The 13,560-nt window shown below is 42.6% G+C and overlaps 1 protein-coding gene across 11 annotated transcripts in view; it reads left to right on the top strand.

Moving 5' to 3' along the window:
- Positions 1–13,560, top strand: part of ZBTB20 (zinc finger and BTB domain containing 20) — a 473,346-nt gene that overhangs the window by 379,048 nt on the left and 80,738 nt on the right. Inside the window, exon 1 of one of the 11 annotated variants that reach the window (XM_064722102.1) lies at positions 3,676–3,734. The exons of 9 other annotated variants lie outside the window; for them this stretch is intronic. The gene's annotated coding sequence lies outside the window, so the exon portion shown is untranslated. Of the gene's footprint in view, positions 1–3,675; positions 3,735–7,575; positions 7,607–13,560 lie in introns of those variants that run through there. One more of the 11 variants, XM_064722094.1, reaches the window with a different exon arrangement.

The following is a 13,560-nucleotide window of genomic DNA, read 5'->3' as shown; positions in this document are numbered from 1 at the left end:
AGAGGGTACCATGCAAAGCTAGAAATCATCATCATGTATCTGAGTTAAATCTGTGATAATAATCTCAGGAGGGGAAGGTGATGTACATTTTCTGGAGCTCCTCCTGGTCTTTGCATTTATTTAGACTACAAATCAGCTCTTGGATGATATTCATGTAGATAGCAGGAGGTCCTTTACTTCTGTAGCTTCCAGTAGAAGGGGACCAGCTAAGAGCAGGACTTAACAGTAGTGTTTTCTACATTAGGTGCTATAGGAGATTTGAGGATCTCCGCATCAGGAACACATGCTAATAAAATATGTGCCACATAGTAAAAACTCACCTGGGTGAAATGCTGCTCCTTCTGATATCAATGGAAATTTCCTTTTGACCAGGGGTTGCTATGGCAGCAAGCAGTGGAAATGAGAACAAGGACATTTTGATATGTCTACACTGTGGATTGCAAATTATGATACCCGAGTTAGTTTTAAACAGTCTTGCAAGGAGTGGTCTAGTTAAGGCAGCCTGAAACACCACGTGGCCTAATTTACCATGCTAAGCAGTTTGCTTTCCTCTGTGCTCCGGGTATATTCATGCCTGGGGTAGAGCAGAGGGGAAGAGTTATTTGAGGAAATGCCTCTTTTAGGGCAATGGGATAAAGAACAGACTGTGACAAGGAGTAGTCTGGGGAGGGAGAAATAACATGAGAGAAAGTAAGCTACAAAGCAAGAGGAGCAGCAGTCCGTGGAGTCAACTGAATGGAAGCAAATCCAACAGCAGCAGCAGATGTGCGGGTTTGGGGAGCCAGGGTCCAAAGAGTCTCTTCCCGTGGCAGTGTACTTTGCTCTCCTCCTTGAGGGTCAGATTGGGGCTCCTGTTTCTCAGAACTTTCCTCGTCAGGAAGACACTGTCAAGTCACTGAATGAAGTGTCCTCACAGTCTCCCAGTGGCTGATGCCCTCGTCAGCGCCGTTTCAGTGGAGCTGCTGCTGGCGCTGCCGGCCGGAGTGGTGGAGTCCTGTATTACAGCTCCACAGGTGCCAGCCCGCCCAGCCTCCGCAGCAGCCTGCAACAGCTTCTAGGCTGACTTTTAAAGAAAACGCTGAGAAATTATACTGAAAATGCATTACTGTAATGCTAATGTTACTAAGTCAAACACTTAAAAGTTAGGAAATGCCACAGCTAATGTTGTCTGTGCAACCTTAGGGAGGGCCCCGTGTACCATTACCATAGCTTGTAATTACATGACAGCACTGTTTCTTCAGTGAATCCCTGCATAAGGTGGTCAGGTCCTCTGCATATTTTATTAGAAATGTAGCCCAGAGCTGTTTTTCACTCTGTTGGATTATTACTTTGGTACTGACCCAGGGAAGAGGCTTGTCTGTGTCACTGTGCTCTACAAAATCTCATCTGAAAAGGAGTCGAGGCTTTTGATGGTGCTGTATTTCTCTGAAATCTCCTTTTCTGTTCCTTGGGACATCTACCTTCCTTAATATTCGTGAAAAATGCATATTTTGGGGAGGCTGAGGGGAGAACTCCTGCACAACCTCATTAAGCCCAATGTCCCAATTGTTTCTGCAATGCATCCCTCTCCTATTGACTGTTTGGGTCTTCTGTAAACTGTGCTGAGTCAATGGGCCCCAATGGGGCTGGTAGGCAGATGGGACGCAGCCAGCCAGCATGTAACATTTAAAAAGGTGAAAAAGGGCAGGAGCCCACCTTTTCCCATAGCAGAAGTTGATAGAAGGAATGAATAATAGTGACATCTCCCATCAGCTCTCCATTAAAAGCAAAACACATAAAAGCTGGTGCCAGATTTGCCTGGAGACCTATGTCAAAAAAATGATGAAATTAATATAGAGACATTGATAGAACTTCTGTCTTTTGTTTCTTCCTTCCTTAAGCATTTATACCTAAAATACAGAGTGAGGGGAGAATCCCAGCACTCCCTCTGAAAGGCCAGCAGTCAGCTGCATTGTGAGTCCTTTCTCTACTTTCTTCCCATGCTTTTGAGTGGCACTGGCAGGTTAGTCATGCCCATTTAAAAGTTTATATACAGCAGATGTTCACGGAGCTGATCAGGAATTATGGATTTGCTGTTGTAGCTGCAGCCCTGTGTGAAATACAGAAAATGTATTTGGAACACAGAGAATATACCTGCCTTGCACAATAAATTCAAACACCTCCCTTGGCGCTATTTTCTCAGGAGGGGACAACTGAGCCCCTGATGAGGGGACATTCAGTGCCCTGAAACCCAAAGCTGTTCCCTTCCATCTGACAAGGGAAAGTTCTGGCAGGGCAGGGGTGTGATGTCCAGGGGCTGAACATGCTGACAGCTCCCTCCCAGAGCAGGGTGTTATCTGCTGCCTTCCTTCTCAGAGGGAGAGGCCGACTGGCCCACACCTTTTAAGAAGCAGACTTTGCACAAGTGTCATAAATCTCTGCCTTGCCTGCTGCACAGTGCTGCCACTGCGCTGGGTATCGCCAGGAACCATCCATTTGAACTGTACTTCATTTTGCAGCCCAGGGTAGAAGAAATAGATTACTTTGCCACCTATTTGGGGGGATAATTTCTCCACCCCCTTGGTGCCTGAGACTTGTCTTACCCCAATACCTAGCATTGCTTTTTCACAACATCTCCGTCTGTACCCTGTTGGTGCTCGATTTGTCTGTGTTTGTGCAGACATGCATGGCAAGGATGTGCTCCCAGAGCTTGTGCAGTTCCAGAATCATAACATTCCGGTGATCCATCAGGAAAATTTGACTGAAGGGCAGCATGGTCTTGCCTCAAGCGAGCCAAGGTAGCAGGCAAACCTGCACTCTGTTCCCCACCTTGCAGGACAGGTAGTCTTTGAAAACTGTGAGACAGTGCAGGTGTTTATTTCAGCAAAAGCTGCAGTGATGTGTAAAAAAAGAGAGGGAAGGGATCTCCCAGCTTTTTGGAGATGGCCTCTGTATAATGCCATTTGAATTTTACTTTTTGTTTGGTGCTAAGTTTTAATAGTTATCCTTTGAGGATTTTCCCTGCGAGCTTATCTGAATACACCAACAGTCTTTTTTGTAATATTCGCATTTCCCCTTTGGTTCAGCCGAGCCCACTGACAGATCATTCAAATTCAATTGTTTTATGTCTAAGCCGAACAGCTAATTAAAGTAGGGATGATTAACCTGACTGGCAGTGTCGCTCTCTCTCCCTCGCTCTCTCGCTCCCTCCCTCCCTCCCTCCCTCCTGTTCCAATCAGTCTTTTTCTCACACTCTCCCTCTCTCTCCCTCTCTCTCTCTCTCTCTCTCTGTCTTTTGCTCTACTGTGTGTGTGTGTGTGTGTGTGTGTTTTTTTTTTCCTCTCTCCTAAACGTGGTCTGCTTGCTGATGGCAGAATGGCACTCGGAGATTTGTGCATTGTGTCTGGTTTCCTACGGGCAGGCTGACCCAGTGCCTCTAGGGACTTATCAATAGACCACTCAGAAGAGACAGAGACAGGAGAAAGGAGGAGGGGTGGGGGGGGAGAGAAAGAGAGAGGGAGAAAGAGAGAGAGAGAGAGAGAGAGAGGGAGAGAGAGAGAGAGAATCAATATCAAGAATAGAAGGAGCTCCGAAGCCATTTTTTTTTTTTTTAAAGAAGTATCAGGACTTGGGAAGAGGGTGACAAAGAAGGTTTTTCAAAGAGGCAGTGGAGGAGGTTCTAATAAATTTGGAAGGAAACAGTTCCCTGTCTTGGGAAAAAAGGAGAACTCCTGGCTGATTAGCATTCACACCAGGTATGAGATGTTCCCTACCCCTTATCACTGTCGCAACCGAGATGGAAAAAGCGCTTTACCCCCCCCCCTTTTTTTTTTTTTTTGGTTGTTTGTTTTTTTTTTCTTCCCTTCTTTCCCCCCACCCCCTCAGCCGTCTCTGCTCTTTAAGTAGATGGAGCGAGCGTTTATTTTGGTTCGGTGGTTGGTGGTGGCAGGGGGAGTGCGAGCTGTGGGCATTTGTGTGCTGGGAGCAGGAGAATGGAAGCAGGGCAGCGGGGAGGGGGCGGCTGGGAGAAGAGCCGGGAGTGTGTTACTGTGTCTCCTCTTTGTGCACCCCTGGGGGGGTTACCCAAGTTCATTTCCAGCAGGTGGATTTAGACAGGGAGTTACTTAACGCTTGACCGCCAGTTTTGAAAAAAAGGAAAAAAAGGGGAAAAAAAAAAAAAAGAACCTGCTTCCTATGTCTATTAAAGGAAGCTCCAATTTTTTCCCTCTCTCTCCTCTCTCTCTCTTTCCTCTCTTCCTAACCAGACAGCGGGAGGGTTTCTGGCTCCTCGCCAGCCCAAAAGCCTCTAAGTGTTTTGCACTTGTTTCAGGGAGCCCGGGGATTTTTTTCAGCATTTTCACTAGAGAACAAAGAGTTCTTTACAAAGGAAGGGGGAGAGCGAGCTTAACGCCTGAGATATGTTTTTCTATTTTTATTAGGGATTTTTTTTCCCCCTCCTAAAAAGAATGAGAGAGAAGCAAAGCACAGAATGTGTGGCAGCAACAAAATAAATTGAAAGGAAATGCAGTTCCCTTACCTCCAAATTATAATTTGGAAATAATAAGAACAGGAATGGAAGGGGGACAAGAAGAAGTGAGTTTGGTATGTCATTCTTTTCTCCCTTTTTTAAACTCTCTCTTTAAATTCCAATTGCTGTTTTGCCAACTTACGTAGCATCTTTTTTTTTTTTTTTTTGCTTTTTTGGCATAAAAGTTATACTGCAAACAGTTTCTGATTACTTAAAAAATCAACCAACAAATTTTTACCGGGATAAAAAAAAAAGAGGGAAGTGGGGTGGTTTCAGTAAAAAAGAAGCAAATTAGCGGGAACAGAAATCTTTCACTTTCTGTCACTTAGAAAAAAAGTTGGTAATGGCTTGTTGAAGCTAGGATCCTAAAATACAGATGGGGCACTAACGTCTGTGTCCACGGACCCAGCTTTCCCCTGACCATCTGTCTAAAAGTCACCTCTCATTGGCAGCTCAAATGATTAGTGGGAGCTCAGGGATTTTTTTTGTTGTTGTTGTTTATTTGTTTGTTTCCTTGTTCCTCTTGTTAGGTGGGACCTTCTTTTAAATGGCTCCATTTCACCTTCTGAGTTTACTTCTTCAGTCAAGCCCGAGATTGAGGGTTTCAGGATAGACTTTCTTGCACTGTAGATTTTTTGTTCTTCTGAATGTGTTTCTTATGGATACACTCTTTGTCTATTTGTACGTGAAAAAGGCACATGTCATTTACAAGGAAATAGCGCGTCATGTTTAAGGAGATGTTTGATTTGAATTTTGTTGCATATAGTGTATAGCACACAGGATCTTCTCTACAGCATCTCCTGTGCAGTGCTTAGAATGTTTGAGAATATATACTGTTGCAAATCCAGTAGCTTAAGGAAGTGCCTTCTTCAGCCAAATTCTGCCTTCCTTCCTATATTGATTTGTATTTTCCTGGCTTTGACAAATTGACAATCTAAGAACAGCATCATATAGCAGAGGTACAGAAAACAAGAGAGGAAACTGCATGTTATATCCCCCCTAAAAATCCCCAGCACACAAAACACAAAACTAGATAAAATAATTAGAGTTACGATGCTCTTTCTGGCTGCACTACTACTACAATACCTTGATTTTTATGTTCATGCTGCAGGCTTTCCTCAGAAGAGGTTGTCTGTTATAGCTTCGTAGGCATCGCATATCTGTTGTAACACTGCTTTTAAGCAACACCTATGCATTGTCTAGTGTACACAGGGAATTAGTCCATTTACATTTCCTCAAATGATGAGGGGGGGGAAAATATCCATCCTTGGGCTCTGCTTTCACCGCTTTAGAAATCCCAGCACCCTACAGTGCCTAAACATCCTGCAGGATACAGCATGTCCCATGCAGAAACTGGGGAACAGGGAAACTGTCCATGACAAGTGAAACTACCAGTTAAAACACAGTTTTGTTTTCATACCAGTATCTAGACTGAGGGCTTGCACCCCCACAGCTTCATTAGCTGGGACTCTTCGCTCTCCAAAGCTGCGGTGGGCACAGCTCTCCCAGCAGAAGTTGGGGACTCATCACAGGCTGAAGTCCCCCACTGCGAGTACAGGTTCCTTTGCTGCAGGTAACCCAGCTGTTCTGCCTTTCCATGGGCAGCAGCAATAGTGATGCCAAGCTAAAAGTACTTAGCGGGCTCCCCAGTTGAATGTGGAATGTTTGGCCGAGAGGGATGGACTACCATAACAAATAGAAAAACTTTTGGCAAATTCCAAATGCCTTTCTTTTACTTAAAATCCTTGCTTTCTTCATTCATCCAGAGAGTTTTCCCAACTCCTGATGTTTTTCATGGTCTGAATATTTTCTGTGACTTTTCTCTCTTGCTCTCTCCAAAAAAGAAAAAAAAAGAAATCACAGGAAAAGTAAGCAAAAGAGAGCAGAAATGGGACTTGGCCTTTGAAGTTTTCCATAGATAAGCAGTCTCGAGTTTTTTCTGCCTGAATATTTTTTTCTTCTCCCCCCATTTGACCTCTCCATCCCCTCTTTATTTTTTTTTTTTAATCTAACAATTTTTTGGTGAGAATTTTGTATCTGCAGCCCTGGAAATGGTAATATACGAGAGAGGTCAGAACAGAGCTGAAACCTAGATTTAGCCCCCCCCAGTCTCAACTAGAAGGCATCTTCCAGAGACTATCACTGCATCCAGAAGTAGGGAGGATGATAGCTGTCTTTTGGGGACTCCGTGGACCTGACCTGAGACTAACACATTCACAGCACAGGAGAAAAGAGAGAGAGGGGGAAAAAAATTTAGAAAATGGGGAAAGAAAAGCTCTTTGAGCAGTAACACACTGGCTCTTTCTTCCTGCAGGCAATCCGCTCCAGCTCCTGGCGACGTGTCCTGCACTATCAGATATCATATGACTCTTTATTTGGACTCCCGTTAGCAGTATGGGCCTGTTAGGAGGCTGTTTGTTTTCTTTCCCTTTCATTTCCTTCTCCTTAGTTCCCCCCTATTTTATGTGTGCCCGTGTGAGCGTATCCCCTTTATAATCTCTCTTTTTGTGCTGAAGCTTTATAGAAAAGAAAAAAAAAAAAAACCTTAATCATTTCCCAGGGCTGTTTTTAATCCTCTGCCAAAACTGAAGTTCATTGTCGAGTTGTAAAAATAAATAACACCTTTCGGCTTATTTCTCTCTTTTGCTTCTTCCTGTGCCCTTTCTGGCACTTCTCGGTGTGTCCATATGTACCCATACGTGTCTCCCCGTGTCTCCTGCCTGCGTGGGTGAAGTTGGGATACACCTGTGTCAGTCTAAGGAGGAGTACAGAGCTGCCTGCTGCTGCTCCGTGCCGTTCCTTTCACTTTCATAAACTTCCCTCTGTTTGTTTATTTATTTCATCTGGGCACCTTCTCCACACCGAGCTTGAAAAGCCGTCAGGCAGCGATCCCTGTACTGGGGTTTTCTGCATTTAGGTGAGCAAATGGGGAAGTTAGGGCTGTGAGAAAATGAAACGTTGTGCTGGAGGAAGAGAGGATGAAGCGCGAGTTAGAAATTAGACACGCTTTGTGTTCGCCGCCCATAAAAGTTTCCTGCATCAGAACTCTGGTGCCTAACAATAGGATGGGGGGAGCCAGACAGCAGCCAACAATTGAAGGTGTGTAGCAAAGTAGCCTTGTGGCAGCAGCATTTCTGATACAGAGTCACATTTAGTTAAGATGGTATTTTTCCCTGTTTGTGCTGTCTTTAGTACTGCATTATTTAGAAAAACACCGCTGCAAAACTTTTTTGTCTGAAAATGATAAATCATGTCAACAGAAGCACTGAATTGAAATCAAATTTACTAAATCGTTGCAAGGAAAAAGGTCTATCTTTCCAAAAGAGAGGTAATGTTTTGTTTTGATACTTTCCTATGCAATGTTTTAATTTTCTTTGTGAACTAAGGATTTCTGTTGAGAATTGTAAAGAATTGGTTTTTAAAGCTGTGGGGGAAGGAAAATCCTTAAAATATTCCAGAGTGAGAGGGTTTGAAGGAAGGAGATTTAAGTTTTATCGGAGGAATTTAAAGCGTTCGGGTTTTCGTTCATTTCCTTCAGTTTTTTGCAACCTGAATAATAATATACTTTGTCAAGCAAACCAGTAAATGAGCTTTTTTCACAACTTTGCTCCCTCTATAATTATTGCTGTATTTTTATGGAACTTGGTGGTTTATTTGTCCGAATTTGGTAAGATCAGCAAAGCCGAAATCCTGTTTGCTCTGTAGAGACACAAAGGAGGTACTGATACTTTCTGTCAGAGGTAGGTGCTTTGGCCAGCCAGTCCTTCTACCAAGTTGCGCTGTTCAGCAGTGGCTGTGTGCGGGCCGATCGCCACGCTCCGGGGAAAAGTATGGACAGATTTTGGGGTGTGATTTATATGCATTTTGGGCTGATATTCCCATTAACACAGCTGAAGAACTGTAAGTTTTAGCCCTTCCTCTCCAGTGTATACTTAGGCCAGTGTACAAAAGCAATCTTGTAAGTGAGGCAAATACAGACCAGAGGGTTTTTTGTTAAGAATCCAGAAACAACTGCATTTCAGCTGTACTGTAGGTGCGTAAATTGAAGTTGCCTGGCTAGTTGGTGATGTTTCTTACTTCTCAGCTAAGACACCTTCCCGCTGAAGTCAGTGCAGATTTCCTGAGAAAAGGTAATGAAAAACAGAGCTAGAAGGTCAGGATTTAGGGTGGTCCCCTTGAATCAGTGCTGGAAACCAGAAACCTCAGTGTGTGCTTGCACAGCACAGCATCCCTCTGGAGCCTGCAGGGTGCACTCACTTTAGTGGCGGTGCTAGAGCTGAGTTGAGATGACTGCTGCAGGCTGAAACTTTATTTGTATATGCCTCCAGTTTCTCCAGATAAATACCAGTGTCTGCTTTGCTCTCAACAGCACACCGTTTCTTTTTATTTAGTTTTCGCCAGTTGTCCCAGTGAGGAATAAGAGACTCTTTGACAAGAGGCAACATTTTCAGGCTTCTTTCCTTTTCTCTCTTCCTTGACCAACTTAAAACCAGCTTCACTGTAACGTTTCATGCTTAGGCACGTTCATGCTCCTGAGGAAGCAATTACAGACTTTGTTGGAAGAAATCTGGTTTTGAAGTAAGTGTTACGAATGTGTAAGAATTGTGTGCTCTGTGTGCAGGGTACGTGATGTTCCCTGGTACTCTACGCGTGCTCCAGCCCTCTGAGCAGTCCTTGCTGTGGGTATTGTATTTATTTGTCAGCTCATTCTGGTAGCCGCCCATGAATTTAGTTGACTTGACAATCAGTAAACAGCTCCACGATAAGGCTGAAGTTTGAGAGCAATGAAGTGGGAATTAAAAAGCTTCTTTCAAGTTTTTGGCCATTTCAATGGATTGTTGCTCAGCATCTTTATTTATAGGGAAAAAAAAACCCACGCTCTTCAGACTTCTTCAACATCATCTCTGCAGAGTAGATTCTTTCATTTCAAAGATGTTACAAGCTTAAATAATTACAAAAGACGTATTTAGCTACCTCACAAAATAAATATAGCAAAGAGGTGCAGAGAGCTGAAAGCCAAGTGCTGCAGCTAATGCCTGAAAGTGCTCTGGGCTGGGCAGAGGACGACAGGCTCTCTGCTGCTGAAGTTTTGTTAGCATAACTTGGACTTGGTGGAATTGCACCAGAGTTGTGTTTTGACTTGGCTTAACTTCACTGCTTTCATCTGACTTTTTTTCTAAGCCAGTCCAATCCAGATCTGTTCAGCACTCGGGAGGGTGATAGCCAAGGGACAAAACAGCTTGTCTAACACATGTCTCTTTAGTGCACCAGTGTGTGGCTTGTGAGGCCTCAGACTGGATCACCACTGTCAAGAGAAATGTGTTTTCCTACAGCGTAATAAGTTGTCCTGCTGCTTTCAGATGTCAGAGATCCCCAGTTCGGCACTTGGTGAAAAGGTCTGCTCTCAGAAGAGGTTTCCTTTCCATTTAACATTTCATTAGTGCATGCAAGTCATGTAAATGTGATGTGGCCAGTAGGAGCAACAAATTCTGGCTTATTTTTTGCCAGGATATATGTATTTGCTCTATGTCTGTATTAATGTTATGGTGAGATGGTATTTCAACCTAAACACCAATTTCAGTGGCTTACCGCTAGAAAATGAGCTGAGTTGAAATGTCAAGTAGTTGTTCCAAGCTCAGAGGTGAAGCTTATACTGTTTTGGAAAGTATGAGGAAAGTCATGGTTAGTTTTTTTCTCTTTTTTCTTTTTTTAATGTGTTGGGCAGCCACACTAAGACAGGAGCATTTTCTGATTAACTAATTACTGAAACCCATTAATTTTTCCATTCTCTTTCTATTTTTAATTTTTCTTACTTCTTCAATACAAAATGAAAATTATAAAGAGCTAATTTCCTTAAACTAATTAGACTCACAATTTTAATCTCACAAAACCCAGGAAATTCCAAGCGATGTTTTTTTGTAACTCTGCCATGTTGCACATGCCTCTCTCCTCTTTGAAACCCTTGTCTTGGCCTTCAGAAAATCCTGGGAAAACACTCAACACTTGCCTGAGCCAGCCTTCTTGGTCCAAACTCTCCTGAACTTCTGGCACTGCTAGGCATCCAGATCCAGATTTTGTGATTTGAGCTCATCATTTTTGAAAATAACAACATGGAATTTCCAGACATTTCTTTGTAAGAAATTAAGGGTATAAAATAAACAAAAAAAAATTCATATTTAGAGTGAGTCTGTTTCCATTGAAACCAGCCCAAGCAGAATCCACATCCTCTGGCTAAAATTTCTCATGGCACTTTCCAAAACTTGATTTTTGCTCAGATGGCCTTTTCAGTTTTGACCATCTGGAGAGCATTTAAGTTAGTTACATGGAATATTCTTTAGGCAGTCCTCTGAATAGGACTTCTATAACTCTTTGACCTGTTATTCTCAACTACATATCCCATCAAGCCAGCGTGAGAAATAATTTTTGTTCCATGCTCCCAGAGAAAAGGGTTTAGTAATAATTTCTTTGGCTGGAGAATCAGGAAATACCAGTGAAAGCTCTTTGAAATGAAGATGCCAGAGTCTTCTTCAGTGAGATCAGCTGTGATAGGTAGATAGATGATAAATAGATAGATGATAGATGACAGATAGATAGATAGATAGATAGATAGATAGATAGATAGATAGATAGATAGATATGGATAGGTAATCTTTTTTTTCTTGTTGAAATGTATCCCCACAATTTTCAGAAGGCACAGAAAATTATCAGTGCCACAATAACCTTGTACAGCTTGAGAGTGCTAAGCAAGGTGGATCTGAGGCAGACATCCTTGCTGATGAGAGAAGCCACCAAGCTGGTTCCTGGCTTTAGTTTGTGCCATTGCCTGCACACTGCTGAAGCACCTGGGTGTACCCTACAAGGAACCTTCCTCTCTGTAATCATTTTTAACATCCTGATCCAATTCTTTAACTTCTATTTTCATTAAATTCTCGGCAAAAATGGACCCTCTCTAAGTAGGCTCTACTTCTCATGCAGTTAAAACTTCCATCTCTCATAAACAACAAAAATAACACCAACAACTACTACATCAAAGGAACTCATATAGTAAAAAGTTAAGGAGAGCATTGATTTTCAGCGTTTTCATTTTGTATTATGCTCATGTCAGACACCATAAGACTTTTCTGGTGCTTGCTTTGGCGAACCTTTGAGAAACTCTGTAGAACTGCATCAAGAAAAGTCAGTGAGAAGCAATCTTGTTTCTGATCAAAAGGAAGTAATCTGCCAACTAATAATGACAGAAACCTGGAGAGCTTAAGGTGCTCCTTTTTATCAGAGATACAAAAATAGAGATTCAGATTGCTGCTAAAGGTTACATAATGTCCTGGCTAAATTTCAGTGAAGGCAATTGTATTTGGCCTCCTTGGATTCCCTCTGAAGTGTCGGTTGTGCAGAGCAATATTCAGTTCCAGACCTCAACCACACCACGGGGGTATGGAGCACAGTTAAGCAGCTGCCACCTCCCACTCTCGGGACGGCTGTATTAGCTCAGCTCAAAGTAATCACTTTGCAATTTGATCAATGACTGACTCGACAATGACAACAGTCAACACCTCTCTTCCATACCTTCATTTGTCTAAAATGCTTGTTATAAGATCTGACAGCTTGGATCTTTCCCCTCAATGGTCTGGTGATGTTTGCAAGAACTGTCTCTATTTTGCAGATGAGGAAACTGAGGCACAGAAATGTTTAAGTGACTTTTCTAAATGCACACAGCAAATCAATGGCAGAGCCAGAAGAATAATTTGGGAATCCTGGTTCTCAGTTTTATGCTCCGAGCACTAGGAAACACTACCCCTCTGAATGTAAGTTATTGTTATTAAGATGTGGTTTATCTTTCATGTGAGTCGCCATCTGTTGTATTGCCTACTTGCTATTAGTTACGAAAGCTATTCAAATTTTAAACTGTTTTGCATTCTTACAGCTACTTAAGCCCACAGTAGACTTTTTGAAAACAGTAACAGCGCTTCTCATGTGAAAGAACTGGACAAATATTAACTCATGTTTTTTCAGTAAATTTTTTGCAATGCCCTAAACCCACAGTTTAGACTGAATTTAAACAGACCTTGAAAAATCCATGTATTCAATGCTGATTGGTTCCATGTCTGTCAGTTGTACTTCAGTTAAGATATGACTGTATATTCTCATTGATATGATTAAGAGCATAAATATCCAAATGGTAATTTAAAGTAAATTGATTGCTTGATAACTTTATGTATCTTGGGCCTAATAGCTCTGTGACTGCTACGGTCCTTTGAACATGTAGTTGGAAAAATGTACTAATCTTGGACTCTTAGTGATGCTTCTGGGGACCTCAGTGAGCCAAGGAGAACTAGGCAGGTGTACTGGAGGCAGTCTGAAAAAGCCCTGAGCAGGAGCTGGGGTGGGGACTGGAGTTTTAAAATGAGAAAAGGCTTTTGAAAAGTAGAAGTAGCTTTTTCTCTCGGTACACAGGTGGCTGCTAGGGGAATATGTCCATTCAGATCCTCGCAGTCACCCTTTTTAAAAGAGCTGTGATGCCCAGGCTTGAGAAGGGGTAACCCCCTGCAAACAGGGGGAAATAGCCTTGTGGCTGAGGAGGAAAAGAATTGTCCCAAACTATCCAATGACTGCTAGCAGGTGGAATAGCAGGGACACTGCCAGGGAGAGTCTGATGCCTTTTCATGTCTGAAGATGGTCAGGCGGGAAGGGCACTTCCAATAGTCGTAACCAGTTACTTTTATGAGATAAAGCCTACTGAATTTCTGGAAGCATTTTTGTTCTGCTGAGCTGGAACATATCTTTCAGAGACTGAAAGAGATAATCCTAAAGTTTTTAACTAATCAGGACATGAGGTTATCAGGAATGACCACATATTTAAGACAATTATTCTGAAGATTTTAAAGTCTGTTCTACTTGTTTTGAGTCTGAATTTGACTTAGCTTCAGCTGTGCCTTTGTCTGATGTATTAAGGAGCCCTCTACTGTCAGAAATCTTCTCCCCATGCTTGGATTAATAAACTTTGCTGGTCTGGTTAACAGGTGGTAAATTTTTGACACCCAGAATAGAGTTAGAGG

Source organism: Zonotrichia leucophrys, chromosome 1 (assembly GCF_028769735.1).
Source record: "Zonotrichia leucophrys gambelii isolate GWCS_2022_RI chromosome 1, RI_Zleu_2.0, whole genome shotgun sequence".
Lineage (NCBI taxonomy): Eukaryota > Metazoa > Chordata > Aves > Passeriformes > Passerellidae > Zonotrichia > Zonotrichia leucophrys.
This window is presented reverse-complemented; position numbering and strand designations above follow the sequence as displayed.